The sequence below is a fragment of the Otolemur garnettii genome, unplaced genomic scaffold (assembly GCF_000181295.1).
Source record: "Otolemur garnettii isolate 467f Iridium unplaced genomic scaffold, OtoGar3 scaffold00045, whole genome shotgun sequence".
Taxonomy (NCBI): Eukaryota; Metazoa; Chordata; class Mammalia; order Primates; family Galagidae; genus Otolemur; species Otolemur garnettii.
The window spans coordinates 11,438,388-11,458,001 of record NW_003852440.1 but is presented as its reverse complement, the minus strand read 5'-3'; the positions used below and the strand labels follow the sequence as shown (position 1 = coordinate 11,458,001).

Below are 19,614 nucleotides of genomic sequence, written 5' to 3'. Positions count from 1 at the left end.
AGTCAAAGGAGCTAAAAGAATAAAGAACAGGGCAGGAATGAAGAAGCCTCTGGGATTTATAAGATCAGTAAGAGATACAATATGTGTACTATGAAAGTACCAGAAGAATAAGGAAGAAGACTCAAATAAATGAAATCAGAAATTAAAGAAAGACATTAAAACCAATAGTACAATAACAACAAAAAGTGATAAAGGGTTATTATAAATAATGATATTCCAACAACTTGGAAACCTAAAAGAAATGGATAAATCCTTAGAAACATGCAACCTACCAAGACTGAATCATGAAGAAACAAAAATTTTGAAGAGAACAAAAACAAGTATGGAAATCAAATCAATAATTAAAAACATCAGAACAAGAGTAACAACAGAAGCTCAGGACCTGATCAATTTACTGGTGAGTTCCACCAAACATTTAGATAATCAATACCAGTTCTTCTCAAACTCACCCAAAATGTTAGTGAAGAAGAATACTTCCATATCCCTTTTAAAAACCAAGCCAACATTTCCCAGACACCAAACCCAGAGAATACCACAAAAGAAATTGCAAACCAATAGCCCTGATGAATATACATACAAGAATCTGCAACAAAATACTAGCAAGCCAAATTCAAAAACACATTATAAAGTTCATACACTGTAATAAAGTGGGATTCATCCCTGGGATGCAAGGATTTTTTTCAACTTACCCAAAGCAGTAAACATACTATATCAAATTAACTGAATAAAGTATTATAAATCATATGATAATCTCAATAGATGCCAAAAAAATTGACAAAATTAAATATCATCTCATGATAAAAATAAATTATAAATAAATTAAGTACAGATAACAAAGACCATATATAAGTATAGCTAACGCCATACTCAACATTAAGTTTTTCTCCAAGTTTGGGGACAAGAAAATAATGCCCACTTATTATCTCTATTAAACAAAACAGTGGTAGATCGGGACAAAACAATTAATAAGAAAAAGGAATAAAAGGTGGTGGTGTGTGCTTACAGTCCTAGCTATTTGCAAAACTGAGGTGGGAGGAATCCAGAAGTTTGAGGTTATTATGAACTATAATCTCACCACCACACTCCAGCCCAGACAGGGAAGCAGAGCAAGATCTTGTTTCTATAAATGAAATGAAATAACAAAACAAAATAAAATAAAATAAAATAAAAATTTTAGTTTGCATATGGCATCATTATTTTATGTAAAGAAATAAAACTCCACCAAAAAACTGTTAGAAAATTTCTGTAAAGTTGCAGGATACAAAATTAAGATACAAAAATCATTTGTATTTCTGTATGCTTATAGTGAACTATCTGAAAAGTATAATAGGAAAACAATCCCACTTACATTTGCATAAAAAAGAAGAAAATTATTAGGAATTAATTTAACCATAGGAGTAAAATATATGTGCATTGAAAACTATAAGACGTAGATTTTAAAAATTGAAAAAGACACAAATAAATGAAAATATATCATGTTTATGGATTGAAAGTACTAATATTGTCAAAATATCCATAGTATCCAAAACAATATACATAGTTAATGCAATCTTTATCAAAATTTCAATGACATTTCTTACAGAAACAAAATTTTTTTCATAAAATGTGTATGAAACTTTAATGATGCTGAGTAGCTAAATCAATTTTGAACAATAACAATAAAACTTTAGGGCAGCACCTGTGGCTTAAAGGAGTAGGGCATCAGCCCCATATACCAGAGGTGGGAGGTTCAAACCTGGCCCCTGGCCAAAAACTGCAAAAAAAAAAAAAAAAAAACTTTAGTCATCACATTCCGTTTTCAAATTATATTACAAAGCTATAGTAATTAAAAACCACATAATACTGGCATAAAGACAGACAAAAGAATAGAGATCAGAAATAAGCGCATGCATGTATGTTTAGCTATTCTTTGAAAAAGTTTCTGAGAACATGTAATTTGGAAAGGATAGCCTCTTCAATAAATGGTGTTGGCAAACAGGATATCAACATGCAAAAGCGTAAAAGTCTTAAATCACACACAAGAAATAATTCAAAATGGTTTAAAGATTTAAATGTAAGACCTAGAACTATAAAACTCCTAGATTAAAACATACTAGAAGAACTCCTTGACGTTGGTCTTAGCAATGATTTCTGGATATGACACCAAAAGCACATGCAAAAGAAGCAAAAAATAAACATGTGAGACTAAATAAAACTGAAATAGTATATCAAAGGAAACATAACAATAAAATGAAATAGCAACCTATAAAATGGGAGAAAATATTTGCAAGCCATATATCCAATAAAGGGTTAATATCCAAAATACATAATAAACTCATTCAACTCACTAGAAAAAGAAACAATTTGATCAAAAACAGGCAAAGAAAAGCCTAGATTAGACATTTCTGAAAAGATGACAAATGGCCATCAGATTAATGAAAAGATGCTCAAAATTTCTAATCATCAGAGAAATTCAAATGAAAAGTACAATGAGATAATACTTATTATTAAAATTATTTATTATCAATAAGTCAAAAGGAACAAGTTTTAGTGCAGACAGGAATAAAAGGGAACAATTAAATCCTGTTGATAGGATTGTAAATGGGTTTCCATTATGGAAAACAATTTGGGGATTTGTCAAAAATTACAAATAGAACTATCCTATAATCTAGTAATGCTAGTATAGATACTTATCCAAAGAAAATTATAATCACCATCTTGAAAAAATATCTACACTTCCATGTCTTTTGTGATATTTTTCATAATAACCACAAAGATAAAATATCCATTGACAGATATTCATTAAATATAAAATCTTAAATATCCATTGACAGATAAAATGGATAAAGAAAATTGTGGACTAAAAAAGAAATTCTGCTGTTTGTAATAATGTGGATTAACTTGGAGGACATTATGAAAAGTGAAATAAGCCAGACACAGAAAGACAATACTGTATGACTGCACTATGTGTATAATCTAACTGTCAAAATCATAGAAACAGAGAACATTTGCTAGGGGATGGAGGAAAGTGGGAGAAATTGGGAGATGTGGGTCAAAGGACACAAACTTTCAGTTACAAGATAAATAAGTTCTGACAACAACATACAGCATGATGATTCCAGCTAGTAATGATGTTCTCACCACAAACAAAAGAAAGGTAACTATGTGAGGTGATGGATATATTAATTAGCTTGTATGGTAATAATTTCTCAATATATACATATATCAAGACATCAAATTATACACCTTAAATTTATACAATTTTCATTTTGCAATCATATATCAATAAATTGGTGATGGGGAGGATGGAGCACCTGGTAGTGTTCACACTGTTTTTGAGATACCAGGAAACATAACAATTCAATGAAAAAGAAGGGATATAAAAATTTAAATGTGAGAGAGAAATCATTGTAACAAGTACAGGATTTAAACATTAACCTGAGAAAATCAACTAGCAAATACTTAAAATAATGAGCATTCAGAGGACAAGGTAAAAAAGAGACAGAAAAATTAATGGCACCTACATACTTTAAAAATGACCCATTTATAAACATAACATAAGAGAAAAGTCACATGTATGGTAAAATCAAATCTCTCCTGAAAATTATTTTAAAATATACCAGATCTGTATAGATTTTTTAAAAAATAAAGTCAATAATGGATTATCTGAATAAATTGAGCAATATTACATGCTGATAGATGAGAAAATGTAATATAGAAGAACTTGATTTTCTTTGAATTAATCTACAAATTCACTATGATGGCAATTAGAACTTTATTAGGTTTTTTGTAAAATAAATGTGGCCAGCTAACTCTAAATTTATAGAGAAAGTAACTGTGCAAAAAATAGGAGGGGTGAATTCAGCAACATTGCAAGGTGAAGATACATATCTTCCTCCCCTTACAAACAACAACAGAATGATATGATATTCCAAAAAAGGAATGATAATCATATCTTAAATTATCTAGGAATGATAACAGGCCTTTAGGTATCCATTTGAGAATCTGCAGCAATACATTGGAACAAAAAAAAAAAAAAAAATGGAGACTCACCCTGTGTAAAGGATTGCTGGGGACATCAGCATACCTGAGACATCTGGAGCCAGCTAGGGACAAAGAAGGCCACAGAAGTATCTTCAGCTATGTGACAAGTGCTTCCACAGTATCCAATGGCCTGCTCTGCAGGGGACAGTGAAAGGTTTTGCCATTTATGTTACTGTGAACAACTTCATCACACGCTCACAGAGGAGACACCATTGACCCTTCTCCAGAAAGGAGACACTATTGTGTTGCTCTAGAACTATAACCATCACCCCTTCAGCCCTGTGTTCACCCCTAACACCATCTCACTCTTAGTGGAACCACTGTACCCCAGATGACCGGCACTCTTGCATCTACCTGTAAAGAAAAGTCTTTCCCCCACTGAAACCCATCCATAATGTCTGGGAGAGGTCACTGCTCCATTCAATGAGCAGATATCAGGACAAGGCAATAACAACAACAAAGGAAAATGGAGGAAACATAGCACACCAAAAGAACACAATAATTTCCCAAAGAAATAGAAATCTACTAACCACCTGAAAGAGAACTAAATAACTTTTAAGGCAACTCAGTGAACTTCCAGAGAACACACAGAGAGAAATTCAACAAAATCAGGAAATGATACTGTTGTAACCCAGCTCTCTTTCCCCTGCCCACTCCTGTTCCCTACCCCTCACCTGTCCCCCCTGCCCAGCACATTTCCCTCCTCCTCTTCCCTTCTCCCCCCAGAGTCAACTTGGAAACAAGGCAAGTCCCTCCTCCCCTATGGTGACTGAGAACAATGCTTCCTAGCCACGTTCCCAGGCCCCCTCCTTCCCCTAGGGTTGCCAAGAATAAGCTTCAGGTACAAGGAAGAAAAGTCCCAAGTTTCACAAAACCCCCAAGTTCTCAGCAGATGAACAATGGTGGAAAACTCACTGAGACTTGCTTAATTACTGTTGTATAACCATAACCATTGTGATATGAGATGTATCTATTGTCAACCGAAGCTGTATTAATTATTGTTCCATTGCTGTATCCATGACTACCCAAGTTGTAACCCCCCCTTAACCAGTCATGTTTTGCTTCTGTAATATGCTTTCCCAAAGCCTATAAAAGGCAACTCACCCTCACACCTAGGCTGCTGACTGTCTCTCGGAGCAGCAGCCCCTGCGGCAGGTAAAATAAATTACCAATTAATTAACTTAAGTGGGGGTCCAACTATATTTTTCCAGGTCTCCTAAATTATTTCATTTGGAGGCTCCCAGCAAGATCCTCACCCTGGGACCCCCCCTCCACCCCGCCTGGACCCTCCACAGGCCAACAGCTCCAGGGAAGGCCTCCGAGAAGATGTCCCTTTGCCCCAAGGCTCTCAGCCGGTCAGAGTAAAAGAGAAGACACTCGGGTCACAGGTTTCCAAATTTTCTGTGTGGGTGATTTAGTTATGGTGCCTTAAGTAAATCTGTCTGGATCTCTAGAGAATCTGGGGAAACATGGGCTAGGCTGGACACAGCCTGAGATGCCCCTCCCCCGAGGCAGGACAGAGACGTCCCCCTGTCTCTCTGGGTTGTTTGTTTTTGTGTTGTCATGTTTGCAGCTCCTTGTTAGACTGTTCTGGTATTAGCAGTCTTTTTAGATTGTTCAGATTTGCAGGCTAGTCCTGTTCTGGTAAATTGCAGTCTCCTATTGGGTTGTCTTAGGTTTCTGCAGTCTGTTGTGCTGGTTCTGGTTTATGTGTCTTTTATGTTTTAAGTTTTGTATAAATGAACGAGTGGAAGAGTTAAATGTGACTCCTCGTCTGACTAATTTCTGCCTGTTGAAGTCCGTTTGTGTTTCCTGTCCCGTCCACTTGTCATTCTACTTTATTAGTTTATCTGTTTTTTATAATGTTTTGTATTATAGTCTTTTCATCTGCTTAGTGATTTGCTCAAAATAAGACAGGGTAATTTTTGAAAATGCTCTTTTAGTAACTTTTTAATTTCAGCCAAATTCAACAAGAACAACAGTAACAAAGTGCATATTTTCTGTAAGTAAAACTAACCAGCTTAACAAAGAGAAACTAGAAATTCCAGATTTTCAACTTTAAGAAGTGGGCACCTACTTGGGACTTTTCTTCCTTGTACCTGAAGCTTGTTCTTGGCAACCCTAGGGGAAGGAAGGGGCCTGGGAATGTGGCTAGGAAGCACTGTTCTCAGTCACCATGGGGGGAGGAGGGACTTGCCTTGTTCCCGAGTTGACTCTGGGGGGAGAAGGGAGGAAGAGGAGGGAGATGGACTGGAGTGGGGAACAGGCGAGGGCTGGGGAACAGGAGTGGGCAGGGGAAAGAGGGCTGGGTTACAACAATACAAAAATTAAAGGTTCTCCAAAGAGATTGAAATCATAAAAGAGAAAATAGAAATTCTGGAAGAACTGCAGAATACAATGAATGAAATAAAAAATGCAACTTATGTAGCTCACAGAATCTTGGGGTTAGGGAAAGTTATTCTTAGATTTAAAAAAATTTAATGAAAAACAATTATGAATTTATCTAAATTAAGTGATTTAGGTAATAAAAGCATCACAAAATTCAAAATAAGTGAAATATTTTGAGAAAATATATACATAAGTATTCAAAGTACGTGGTGCATGATTATAGGTGAAATGCCTATATGCCTCTGGCCAAAAATGCCATTTGAGAGATAGCAGTGAAAAGACTTTGTACAGGCACACTTGTGAGAAACTGAGGCAGAATCTCATATGGCCAGGTTAGCTGTGGGCCTAACATGATTAAGGCTTTGGCTGGAATAGCATTTCCAGACAGTGTTAAGGAATTAAGATTGACTTTATAAGGCCAATGAAAAAGCCCTTTGGAAAACTGGCCAGATACCCATCAGTAACCTTTCCTGATCTGTGGTAAGTGATGAAGGTCGCTTGCTGATGGGTCCGGGAATGGAAATGTGCTAGGGGACCTCAAGAGAAGAGGAATTTACCCAAAGCCTACAGGTATCTAATGGCACAGATGAAACCTGGGCTCATGAAAGGCTTTTGAGAAGTCCAACCTGAGAATTCCTTAGAAAATGTTCTAGCAAACCCCCCCTGACTTAAGGCCTACATGGGAGCAGAGGTTTGTACACAAATTCCTGTATGGCCAAGAAGTTTTTCTATGCTTTGCTTAAAGATTCAAAGTAACTGCCTCCAAATGGCATGGTCAGTAGAACAGACATTCAAATATCTATTTCCCCCATAGCCTCAGGCTTCGTCAGATAAGAACAAAGAAAGTAATGACTGACAACATGTTCTTCATTAAGTTATGTTAAACTGGGTTATGTTGAAAGGGTTATGCTTAAAGGTGTATGTTGGGTGGATTATCAGATTACCAGGGAGGAGCTACTTACAGGGTGGGTAGTCACAAGATGTTTAAATGGATAAATGAAGTCACTGATGTCCAATGTGCATGTGCAAAGGGAAGTCATTGATGCCCAGTGTGCCAGTAGAGGGATTGTAATGAATATTAATGAGATTGACTATATAAACCAACCGCAAATAAAGAAGCTCGCCATTTTGCCTGAGTGAGCAGATGGTCACCTTTATTTAAAGCACAATTTCAACAAGCGTGCTTATTCTCCATGACATGGCTTTTCTGTGAGACCCTTACAGTAGCACATGATAAATATTCATATTATACATATTTAAGAATTAATAGAAAATTTAAAAATCAACCTATAAAATATAGAAAAATTAATAAATAGAAAATGCAAGTAGTCAATTTATATGTAAATAATCTCAACCCCACTAGAAATTAGGACAAAAACTAAAATAGCAATGAAATAGTATTTTTCTCCAATAAAAACAAAGCAGTTTAAATTTTGATCATATGAAGTTTTGATTTATAAAAATGTAAATTGGTACAATCTTGCTTGAGAGCAATTTAGAAGTCTTACTGATTTTATTCCCACAAAATAATTCTTAGTTGGATATCTTAAAATACTACTGCCCAGAAAGGTACAAACAGTGCTACTTATTGAACAGTTTTTAATAGCCCCAAACTAGAAGCATCATACATACCTTTAACAAGGGAGTAGCTACATAAATTGTACCATATTTATACTATGGAGTACTTTTCTACAGTGCACAAAAAGACAGCCAGATTCATATAACTATCCTTAGAGAGCTTATAAAGATGCATCATAAAAAGAAATATCATGTAAAATGTATTACACCCTTTAAAAACTCTTCAATTCAATAACTTACATTTGCATGCATACATATGTGCATATCTGTTTAAAATAGTTATATAAATGATATCAGCTCCACAAAATAAATATGGGACTACAAGTGAGTTGGAAACCAAAAGAGAATTAGTTATCCTCTAGAGCAGTGGTTCTCAACCTTCCTAATGCCGTGACCCTTTAATATAGTTCCTCATGCTGTGGTGACCCCCAACCATAAAATTATTTCATTGCTGCTATAGAATGAATTTTGTGCTTGTTTGCTTATGTTTCTTCATATGTTAATTATTTTATTTAAAATTCATTTAAAAATAAAAGTTTGTAGCATGGATTTAACTTTATGTCCTTTATTTGAATGGGAAGCCAAATTTAGTTCCTACAGTTATATTTTTACTTACAGATTAGATATGAAACCCATGGCATTAGACTGTAGAATGTTGCTGATGACACTCAACACCTATTTAGTACAATTACTGTGTCCTTCAACAAGGTGAACATTGGGGATATCTAACCAGGGGGGCTAACGGTTCAGGTGGTAGAGACACACTACTAGCAGGGAACTGTCAAAGCAGATGACTTTCAGCTGGTATGTCAGTGGCCTTTGTTAACATTTCTTTATTCTTTTTTTAAGTTTATGATTTACATATATATCATTTACATAGAATTGTAATTTAAATATGTAAATTATGAATATTTATAAAGTACAAGTTGTTGTTTGATACAAGTATTTGTTGGATAGATGTTTCACCCAGTCTGCATCAGCAGGCTGGAGTTGCTGGTGGCCTGTGAGTGGTGGTCAACACAAGGCCCTCTTCTGCATTTTCCAGGAGCCTCACTGAAACTGATGCTCTATCAGTGATCAGTGATGATATGTAAAGCTTTTAAGCTGCAACTTTGCTTCAGGACACCAAGGAGTCTTTTCACAGATCCTTAACAGTGTTGTCTGTCTTCCAAACACAAGCCACTTGTTGCTTTGCATTACAAGCAATCTGCAAACATGTTGAAAGTAAAAACATGTTTTCCACAGTTTTAAAAACTTTCAAAAGCAAATTTATTCAAAGGATAATTAGATTATGAATAGATTATGGTATTTCTTGAGAATTACCTCCTCACAATCTGACAAAGTGGGGTGAAAACACCATCACAGTCTGCATGGAGAGATGGGCATCTTTGTCCTCCCTGTTAACTTGCCTCAGGCTGCAGGGTTTACGGCGTTCATCACACTCATGGTTCTGCTGGCTGTACAGGAAACGTGATGCCAGCTTCTACTTTGATGAGGGCTTCAGAAAGCTTCCAATCAAGGCAGAAAGCAAAAGGTAGCTGGTGTGACACACGGCAAGAAAAGAAACAAGTATCCGCCCCCATGACCCAAACACCTCCCATCAGGCCCTCCTCCAACTTTGGGGATCAAATTTCAACATTAGATGGGGAGGGGACAGACATCCAAACCACATCAACAAGGCGTCCTCTAAACATCTTTACACAAAGCACATGTACCACAAACATCCTTACACCAAACACATGTACCACACAGCTGCGCTGCCCTTGTACTAGACACCCTCGGCTTTTTCCCTTCATGTTCCCGTCTGCTCGTGTTGCTACTTACTGAGTTCAACTGGAGACCAGGAGGCAGAATGTTCTTCCCTGGAGCACACACAAGAAAGTCATCCTCCAAGGGCACAGCTTGGGGTAGGAAAGACTAGAAGAGGACCGAGATGAGCAAACAGTCTATCCAGTGCATAATCTCAGTCTGGAATTCCACCTGAATTAAAAATTTTGAGGCCAGATTACCAAATTGCATTTTACTGGAATAGTTCATTCAGAATGTAAACATACGAGAAAGACTAATTTCAAGCCACACTTGCCAGAATTTAGTATTACAGTTTATAAAACTCTTATTGTATAATATTTCCTAATACAGGTTCACTTATCAGCCCTGGCCCAATAGGAGTAGGGTAATGCCTGTCGCTTCAGAACAGGGCGCCTTAACTTCAGGTAAGGAGCTGGCTGATTTTGCCACGCGGAGCGTTCCAGACAGCAGTGGAGACCTTCCCTCTCTCATCAGTGACCCGGAGGGTTTCCGCGATCTCTTAGCAAGTCCTCCAAATTAGCACCCATCAGGCCTTTCTTGTACATGGGGATTCAATTGTGGATGCTTCCTAGTTTTAAAGAAGGAATTTCTGACTCTTTTAACCTTTAGAACAAGTGGTTAGTTTGAGGAAACAAAGACAAACAGAATTAATCTTCTGTTTTCTTATTACTGTATACAAGGTGGCCATTGCACACAAACTTTCTGGCCACCCTGTATTTGTGTACATATAACTCAGGTTTTATTACATAAGAAAATTGGAGGAAAATACTAATTTGTTAGAATTTTCAGTATTTTGGTAAAAATATTGTAATTGACTAAGGTTATGTGTTTTTTAAGATGTACATATCCCACACGTACAAATAAAATGTCTATTCAAGTGTGTGTATACAATGTGAAATTATACAACAAAACCCCAATAGTTTAAAAAGCCAATAGCTATCTACAATAGAGAGATGTACCTGATTAATTCTGAATTTCTAAATTCTTCTCGATTATTTATAAATCAAACTGACATCTTACTTTCTGATATTTTTAGCCAAATTATCTCTTATATATAATTTGTAATATAATTTTAACTATTTTTCTCTGTAAAAGCCAACATAGTACTTTCACTAAAAGAACCAAATTGTATTCAGCCTAACAATAATAATAATAAAATGAAGGCTCGGTGAGGTGGCTCACACCAGTAATCCCAATACTGTGGAAGGCCAAAGCAAGTGGATTGCTTGAGCTCTAGAGCTCCAGACCAGCCTGAGAAAGAGTGAGAATTTGACTCCACTAAAAATAGAAAAAAAACTAGGCCTGCCTGGTGCTGGGCATCTGTAGTGCCAGCTACTCAGGAGGCTGAGGGAAGAGGACCACTAGAGCCCAAGAGTTTGAGGTTGCTGTGAGCTATGTTGCCACAGAACTCTACTCAAGGTGACAGAGTGAGGCTCTGTTTAGAAAAAAATAAAATAAAATAAAATAAAAATAGAATAAAAATATTGTTCATCATAAAATCTAAAATCTTATTACCTGTTATGAGCCTTGGGAAAACCTTGAAGTGACTTGCATTGCTTTAAATCAAGAACTATGTATTCAAAGCCATCAATTGTTTTCTGCTTACTGGAAAAGTTAAATGCATACAATCCAAAATAAGTTTTTTTCCTAAATGTAAAAAATTTAATGAACTATTATGATGCACAATTTTATAGTCAGAACACCTTTAACATAATGGGCAATCTACATACTTTAGAAAATACAATTTAAGAGTGCAGTGTTTCTGTGGGCTCAGAAACTGATAGCCTCAAACATGGTGCTTTGACATGCTGAACTAACTGCAGATGCAGTCTCAGGGGCTCTCCAATATCCCCAACCCCACCTGCTCTCCCAAAGCACAGGATAAAGTGAAGTTCCCATATCTGCCTAAAATCCAGCATCACCAAGAGGGAAGCTATAGCCACACCTTTCATTTGGTAATGTACAAGTTAATGTCTGTCCCCTGATCCATTCACTCTCTCTAGTAATCCCCTCATCAAAGTTCCTCTTCTCTCCCCTCATCACCTGTTTTGCCAGGATGGTATAAGCTTGTAAGCCCAGCTGACAAAGTAAGTAATCCTTCTGTGGTCTACCTACATGTTACTGGACAAAGAGGGTTTGGCCATCTGTCACTGTAAGCCAAATGCAAAGACAGATTGGGTACAACAAGCTTTATTATCAGAAGGCCAATGATTCTAGAGAACAGCGTGAGTAGCCTCTCCAAGACTGATCTTCCCTTCCATTCCCAAAACCACAGTTTTATATATTGAAGTTCAAATCAAAGACCACATTAACCTTTATCTTAAACAATAATAGACAATAATCCATATAAACCCATGACCTATTACAAAATTTCCGATTAAAAAGTTAATCTCCTAAATTGATCTTCCTGAACTACTCATGTTATACATTTTTAGTTTGAAAGTAAATTTAAAAAACAACAAGAATAGAAAACATGAGGTGAAGGTCACATAGGGCCCTAATTGACCAGACCAGGTGTGCTATGTTAGCCCTCGCCTGACTGACTGTATCTTCTTCTCACTGCATGCACCATGATACATACACATTAATAGAAATTTGTATCCCTTTCTTTCCTTTTTTTTATTTTAATGAAATGTTCATTATTTTTATAGTTAATTATTTTTTATTAAATCATAACTTTGTGCATTGATGCTTTTAGGGGTTCATGGTACTGCTTCGATATACAATGTGAAGTGTTTACATTGAACCAAGTAACACATCCATCACAATTATACTCATTTCTTAATAGTTTTGAAATGTACCATTGCATCATGCACATTAGGTGAGGTCCCCCCAAATATCCTCCCTTCTCTCACATCCCGTCTTCCCAACCCTCTCTCTCCTCTTCCCTTCTATTTTATGGACTATAGTTATGTTTTGCCATTCATATGATTGTGTAGGTGGTTATATATTGATTTCATAGTAGTATTGAGTACACTGGATACTTTTTTTCCCATTCTTGGGATACTTTACTAAGAAGAATATGTTCCAGCTCCATCCAGGTAAACATAAAAGATGTGAAGTCTCTGTCTTCTTATATAGCTGCATAGTATTCCATGGTGTACATATACCACAATTTGTTAATCCATTCATGGGTCAGTGGGCACTTGGGCTGTTTACTTGTCTCGGCTATTATGAATTGGGCTGCAATAAACATTCTGGTGCAAACATATTTGTTATAAAATAATTTTTGATCATTTAGGTATATACTAGTAGAAAAATTTCAGGATCAAACAGTAGGTCTACTTTTAGTTCCCTGAGTGTTCTCCAAACTTCTTTCCAAAAAGGCCATATTAGCTTGCATTCCCACAGCAGTGTAGAAGCATTCCCTTTTCTCCACATCCACACCAACATCTGTACTTTGGGGATTTTGTGATGTGGGCTAATCTTACTGGAGTTAGCTGGTGTCTCAAAGTGGTTTTGATTTGCATTTCTCTGATAAATAAGGATTATGAACATTTTTTCATGTGTTTGTAGGCCATGTGCCTGTCTTCATCAGAGAAATTTCTGTTCAAGTCTCTTGCCCACATAGAAATAGGCTTATTTATTCCTTTCTTATTGATTAGTTTGAGTTCTCTATAGATTCTAGTTATCAGACCGTTGTCAGAAACATAACTTGCAAAAATCTTCTCCCATTTTGAAGGTCGTCTGTTTGCTTTACTTACTGTGCTCTTTGCTGTGCAAAAGCTTTTTAGTTTTATCAGATCCCAGTAAGGTATTTTTGGTGTTGTTTCAATTGCCCTAGGGGTCCTCATCAAAATATTCTCCCAGGCCAATTTCTTCAAATGTATTCCATGCACTCTCTTCTAATATTTTTATAGTTTCATGTCTTAAGTTAAAATCTTTTATCTAGTGAGAATCAATTTTTCTTAATGGAAAGAGGTGGGGGTCCAGTTTCAATCTTCTACAGGTCACCAGCCAGTTCGCCCAGCACCATTTGTTAAATTGGGAGTCTTTCCCCACTGAATATTTTGGATAGGCTTGTAGAAATTGCAATAAGCAGCTGGGTTCATCTCTTGGTTTTCTATTCTGTTCCATAAGTCTACTGCTCTGCTTTTGTGCCAGTACCATGCTGTTTTGATCACTATAGATTTATAGTATAGGCTGAAGTCTGGTAATGTGATACCTCCTGATTTGTTCTTATTTCTGAGTAATGTATTTGCTATTCAAGGTTTTTTCTGAGTCCATATAAAACAAAGTACTATTTTCTCAAGTTCTTTGAAGTATGACAATGGTGCTTGAATAGGGATTGCATTAAATCTGTAGATTGCTTTGGGTAGCATGGACATTTTAACAATACTGATTCTTCCCAGACATGAACATGATATGTATTTCCATTTGTTAACATCTTCAGCTATTTCTTTTCTCAGAGTTTCACAGTTCTCCTTATAGAGGTCTTTCACGTCCTTTGTTAGGTAAATTCCCAGATATGCATCTTCTTTGGCACTATTGTAAAAGGAATAGAGTTCTTGATTGTTTTTTCAGCTTGACTATTGTTGGCATATATAAAAGCTACTGACTTGTAAGTATTGATTTGGTACCCTGAGATGCTCCTGTATTCTTTGATCAGTTCTAAGAGTTTTGAAGTTGAGTCTCTGGGATTTTTCAGGTATAGGATCATGTCATCTGCAAAGAGTGAGAGTTTGATCTCCTCTGACCCTATTTGGATACACTTGATCTCTTGCCTGATTGCAATAGCTAAGACTTCTATTACTATGTTAAATAGCAGTGGAGACAGTGGGCATCCTTGCCTCATTCCTGATCTGAGTGGAAATGTTTTCAATTTTACACTATTAAATATGATATTGGCTGTGGATTTCTTTAAATGGCCTCTATCAGCTTAAGAAATTTCCTTTCTATGCCTGTTTTAAGAATTCTGATCATGAACGGATGCTGGATATTATCAAAGGCTTTTTCTGCATCAACTGAGAGAATCATATGGTCTTTGTTTTTTCTTTTATTGATGTGATGTATTATATTTATAGATTTGCATATGTTGAACCAACCCTGTAACCCTGGAATAAAACTACTTGATCATGGTGTATAATTTTTTTTGACGTGCTGTGGAATCCTGTTTGCTAAGATCTTATTGAATTTGAATTGATATTCATTAATCATATTGGTCTATAATTTTCTTTCTTTGTTGGATCCTTTCCTGGTTTGGGTATCAGGGTGATATTTGCTTCATAGAATGTGTTGGGAAGTATTCCTTCTTTTTCTATGCTTTGGAAAACATTGTATAATACAGGTACTAGTTCCCCTTCAAAATGTTTGATAGAATTCAGATGTGAAGCCATCTTGAACTGGACTTTCCTTTTTAGGGAGATTTCGTATTCATGATGCTATTTCAGTATTTGATATAGGTCTATTTAAGATTTCTAATTCTTCCAGTTGTCTAGGAAGGTGGCATGCTTCCAGGTATTGGTCCATTTCCTTCAGATATTCATATTTCTGGGAATAGAGATTTTTGTACTAATCTTTGATGATTTTTTGAATTCCTGAAGTGTCTATTGTTATTTCTCCTTTACCGTTTCTGATAAACAATACTAGAGATTTTACTTTCCTATTTCTGGTTAGGTTGCCCAAGAGCTTATCAATTTTTTTAATTTTTTCAAAAAACCAGCTTTTTGTTTCATTGATCTTCTGAATGATCCTTTTGTTTTCAATTTCATTTAATTCTGCCCTAATTCTGGTTATTTCTTCTGCTGGGTTTGGGGTCGGAATTTTTATATACTTTTATATTTGCTGAGGTTAGACTTGTGTCCTAGGATATGGTCTATTTTGAGGAGCATTCTGGTAGGGTGCATAAATGTTCATTGTCAAAATCTCTTCATGTTGAGTGTTTCTCTTGACAAATAAACTTCCTTATCTTTCTTTATCTTTGTTGGTTTAAAGCCAATTGTATCTGCTACTAAAATTGTAACCCCTATTTTTTTCTGGTTTCCATTTGCCTATGTTATACAAGTTCATTCCTTCACCCTGAGTCTATTTTTATCCTTTAAGGTAAGGTGAGATTCTTGTGTACAGCAGCTATCTGATCTGAGTTTATGTATCCAGTTAACCAGCCTGTGCCTCTTTAGAGGACATAAGTTTAAACTGTTCAAACCAATTGAGAGAACTGATAAGGCTGGTTGTGTTTTGGGTGTCATGATTTTAAGATGTCCAGTGGACATTCTTAATCCTTTCACCACTGTGGAAGTTTGGTTTTGTTCCAAAAATTTCTGGGTGAGTTAACTTTGGAGGTAGAGCATTGCACTGGTCGTTGTGGAGGATGGGTCTGAAAATATCCAGGAGAGCTGGTTTAGTTATGGCAAAATTCTTCAACATGTCTATGTCATTAAAGTATTTGATTTCTCCATAGCAAATGAAACTCAGTTTAGCTGGACAGAGGACTCTGGGTTGGAAGTTGTTTTGTTTTAAGAAATTGAAGGTTGAGGACCTTCTTCTTCTGGCTTGAAGTGTTTTGGCTGAGAGATCTGCAGTTATTCTGATCTTTCTCCTTTTGTAGGTGATGCTTCTCTTATGTTTGGCTGCTTGCAGAATTTTCTCCTTCATCTTAACTTTGGCAAAGTTAATCACAATGTATCTAGAAGATGCTTTATTTGGATTGAGTCTTGCTGGGGTTCTGAAACTGTCTGCTATCTGAAGTTCTAAATCTCTTGCAATGTTTGGGAAATTTTCCTCCAAAATCTCTTCAGTAGATTACAGTAGAGCATCTGTGCCTTTAGGACCATTCTCTTCTCCTTTGGGAATTCCTACAAGATGAACGTTTGATCTTTTGGAGTGATCCTACAACTGTCTCAGGGAATGATCACGTTTTGCTTTCCATTTGTCTTCCTCATTGAGTTTTTCGAACGTTCAAAAGATTTCTGTTTCAGAGATCTTTTCTTCTGCCTTGTCAAGTCTATTAGTGAGCGATTCTACTGTATGTTGGAGCCCTTCAACTAACTTCTTTGTTTCCTTGAGCTCTGCTATCTCTTTTCTCATTATTTTCATAACTTTGGTGAATTGGGCTTTGAATTCATTAATTTCTTGAGACAACTGTAGAACTAGTCTTTGAAATTCAATTTCCATCTTTTCTTCCCATCTATTTATCTTATTTGCAATTCATATTCTGAATTCATTTTCTGACGTTGCGGCCATTTGTCCATGCATGGCAGCTTCAGTTGTGTCTCCTTTGTCCTTTCTTGAGGGGGTTGATCAACTCTGGTTATTCATGTTGCCAGAGTTCTGTTGGGTCTGAACCATGTTTATTTTCTACTGTTTGGTTATTAGAACTGGGAGAGTGATTGAATTGGGTTGCCCAGGTACTAGAAATAGCCCCTTACCAAAGCTCTAGGGTTTGTAATTGTGTCTTATCTCCTACAACCTTACAAAGGCCCCTTTCAGAGTTTTGACTGGAGACTCTGAGGACCTACTTGGTGAGATAATGTAGGCTAGCTCTGTTTTGATATCAGCCAAACTCTACCCTATTAGATTTAAATCTGGACTATGAAGCGGTACAAACAGCTTGGCACCTAGCCCCCACCCTTCAGTTCTTTTCCACTATAGAACTTCAAAGGTCAACCTCAGAATGTCCCAGAGTAGATAGCCCCAGACATGGGTCCCAACCAAATTGTCTCTGGCAGTGCAAACACTGCCCAACAGGGAGGGATTCAAGGACAATTCAAAGCAAAGGGATTCAAAGCACAATTTGAGCCAGGGATCCACACTTCCGCCTGCCAGACTCAGTCCACAGTATTACCTGCTTCTCTGCTCAAAGCCCCAGCTGGAGCCAGGGGTAACACCCCACCCACCAGTCTCAGTCCACACATCTAGCCTCTGGAGAAGGGTCTGGAGTAGTGCCTGCCAAACCAGTTGGATTCGGGGAACCCCTCTTGCCAGTTTCAGTCCACTGCCTGGCAAGCCTCTGTTTGCAGGCTCTGTTAGAATCAGGGCACCGGACCTGCCCTCTGGTCTCAGTCCACACACAGCTAGCTTCTGCTTGCCAGACCAGTTGAAGCCAGGGGACCACGCCCTGCCTGCTAGTCTCAGTCCACTGCCTGGTGAGCCTCTGTTTGCAGGCTCTGTTAGAGTCATGGCACCACATTCTGCCCACAGGTCTCAGTCCTCACCTGGTAAGCCTCTGCTCACCAGCCCCCTGGAGGCAGTAGAGTATGCCCTAGCCCTCAGGGCTTGGTTCAAACTCAGTAAGCCACTGCTAGGGTTCTGTTGGAATCAAGAAACCACGCCCTTGCTCTCAGGTCACAGTCCACGCCTATTAAGCCTCTGATCACAGGCCAACAGCAGAGACCAGCCCTGTCTTCCAAAGTCAGTCCACACAGGGCAACCGCTCTCCTGCTGTGGATGCTGTCAGAACCCGGGGTTCTGCACCCCATCCTGCCAGACACAGCCCAAAACAAGCATCATCACTACCACTGGTCAGGCATAGTCATAACCAAGGGACTGCTCCTCTTCCCACCAAGTGTCCCTTTCTTCCCACACCCTCTTTCTTCCCTGTTAGTCACAGATTTCGTCCTGATGTTGGCGGTCCACACTATGCCCAGGTCTCTCAGGACAAAACCAAACACTCTGCTCTGCAGGGGGCAGAATGTCAGACTGCCATGTGAGGGGGAAAGGGTGCACTGGGAGTTTGGACTTGTGGGGAAAAATATCTATTCAATTTAATGCCTGAGGGGGTGGTGTCTAGGTTCATAAGTGGAACCTCCCTGGAGAAAGAGACCTGGAGTTTAGCAGCTCTCTCCAGTGAAGTAAAATAAGAAGTCTTTTGTTCCCTGCTCATTCGCAGATAGCCTGTGGCAGACCTCCTGCTTGGGGGAGGGGTCTCCCATCCTCTAGTCAGTAGGCTTTGTACGTATAATTTGTTTTCTTGAATGCTCTTCCTTGGGGTTACAGCTTTCTTGGCTCAGCTCCCTATCTTTGGCTTCATAGAATCTGATTCCATCCAGTTTTTCTGCCTTTGCTCAGGAGCCTCTGACAAGGGTTGCTACCAGTCAGCCATCTTCCCAGATTTCCTCTGTATCCCTTTTCTGAGTTGGTTTTTGAACAAACCTTCAAGGACAAAGAAGAAATTTTCCTTTGTCTCCTACATTGCTCTTTGATATTAAAATGACATTACTGTAATAGCTTGGGCTGCATCACTGTATAATTGCAGTTGTTAGGGTACAGGTAACTTGAATTTAACATTAGGCAAGGTACAAGATTTCCTCAGGATAGTCTTACTATCAAGCAAAGCCCTTTCACACTACAGAAAACTATGGTTCTTAGATTTTTCTATGATCCCACTGAGGTCTTCCTGGAAACATCATAATATTATAAAGTGAAACCTAAATATCCAGAATAATTTTCCTATAGGTTGGATTGCAGGACCTAGGTCTTGTTTAAATTTCTGTGATTATTTTCTCATTTCTTTACTATTCTCTCTCTCTCTCTCTTTTTTTTAAATATGGAACACTTCACGGATTTGCGTGTCATCCTTGTGCAGGGGCCATGCTAATCTTCTCTGTACCGTTCCAGTTTTATGTGCTGCTGAAGCAAGCACTTTTCTATTCTCTTTAATGTTATGTTTTTCCTCACTCCCTCTTTTTCTAAAACCTTTAGGCTTATTGATAGTATGTGGTGTCACTGGCCTCTTCTTTATAATAAAGAGAGAAAGTCACAGAAATGTGAGTGCTTTTGATTTGTTGCTTTAAACAGTAAAATCATATGCAGGCTGGAATGTAAAGAGCTAATTTGGTTAATCCAATTAACTTCATAATGCAAGTGCCACATATCATT

General features: G+C 37.5%; 1 non-coding gene across 1 annotated transcript; it reads right to left on the bottom strand.

The window, feature by feature from the left end:
* Window positions 1-19,276: 19,276 nt before the first annotated feature.
* On the bottom strand, window positions 19,277-19,378 carry LOC111725653. The gene has a single exon (XR_002773668.1). It is a non-coding gene; the product is annotated as a U6 spliceosomal RNA (small nuclear RNA).
* Between the last annotated feature and the right edge of the window lie 236 nt (window positions 19,379-19,614).